The following is a 1,200-nucleotide window of genomic DNA, read 5'->3' on the forward strand; positions in this document are numbered from 1 at the left end:
TGTGTGTGTGTGTGAGAGAGAGAGAGAGAGAGAGAGAGAGAGAGAGAGAGAGAGAGAGAGAGAGTTCAGAGGAAGAAAAAAAGGACCAAGGAGCTCAGGGATATAGCATAGTTGATATCTGGACTCGTCATCTGGAGACACTGACATGGTCACTGTACATTCCATCCCTGGTACTGCATAAAATTGGTGTCTATGACCCATAATCCTGACATTTCAATGGTAGAGGCAGGAAGATAAGAAATTCAAGGTCGTCTGTGACTACATAGAAAGTTGGAGGACAGCCTGAAATACATGAGACGCTGTCTCAAAAATCGAAGGAGAGAGCATGGCGTGGGGGTGGGAGTGGGAACGGCTGGGAAGGAAACAAATACAGGGAGGCTGCTGTGAAAACAGCACTCTGAGCAGCTCACTCATTTATGCCAAACCATAAATGCAATAAAACCAAGAATTCTTTCTTCCAGCTCTTTCTCCCCATGTATTCTGGCAGCAGGTCTTAATCTCCAAAGCAAACCTGCGACATGTAGGCCTATTGGTGATGTTTAATACCCTGTATTCACTGACAAAAAAACAAGCCAAATTGGTAAGGAACTACAATGATATACTGTAAAGAAAGCTTTCTTTCTGTGGTCAATGTAAGAGACTTGAAAGCAAAACTACAGGCTGGATGCTCGGTTTGGAAAATATGCATGATTCTATTTTCAGGACTAATGAAAAAAGCCTTATATAAGAACAAGGCACAATAACATCTATTTTTCTCCCTCTAGGAATGAGGAGTAAAAAGTGGTTACCAGTTTGCACCCAGAATTCACCTGGAATCTGAGGCTATGCTGTCTGCTCTGTGCTGGGGAACTGGAACAATAAGCCAGACTGTAGAGGCCTCGAAGGGAAATGTGTATATGATAATTGATGTGATACTCGTATTAATGCCACATATGGAACTAGAAAAGAAGAAGTAACTTGCAGGAATCAGGAAGGCTCCCCTGCGGACCTGCTGGCAGAGCCAGCTTTATAGGAAGAAGAATTGACAAGACCATGGAGTGGCATAGAAATGTCCTAGGCCAGGAGTGAGGAAGAAGGTAGGCCTGGAAGGCAGCTGGAGAAGAACCTGGTGTATGCAAAACACTGGAAACAGAACAATGTGGCCTGGAGCATGAGCTCTTTGGGGGGTCACTGGTGAGGGCAGCCTGAGGAGGTAAGTGG

Source organism: Microtus ochrogaster (genome assembly GCF_000317375.1).
Source record: "Microtus ochrogaster isolate Prairie Vole_2 chromosome 14 unlocalized genomic scaffold, MicOch1.0 chr14_random_1, whole genome shotgun sequence".
NCBI lineage: Eukaryota > Metazoa > Chordata > Mammalia > Rodentia > Cricetidae > Microtus > Microtus ochrogaster.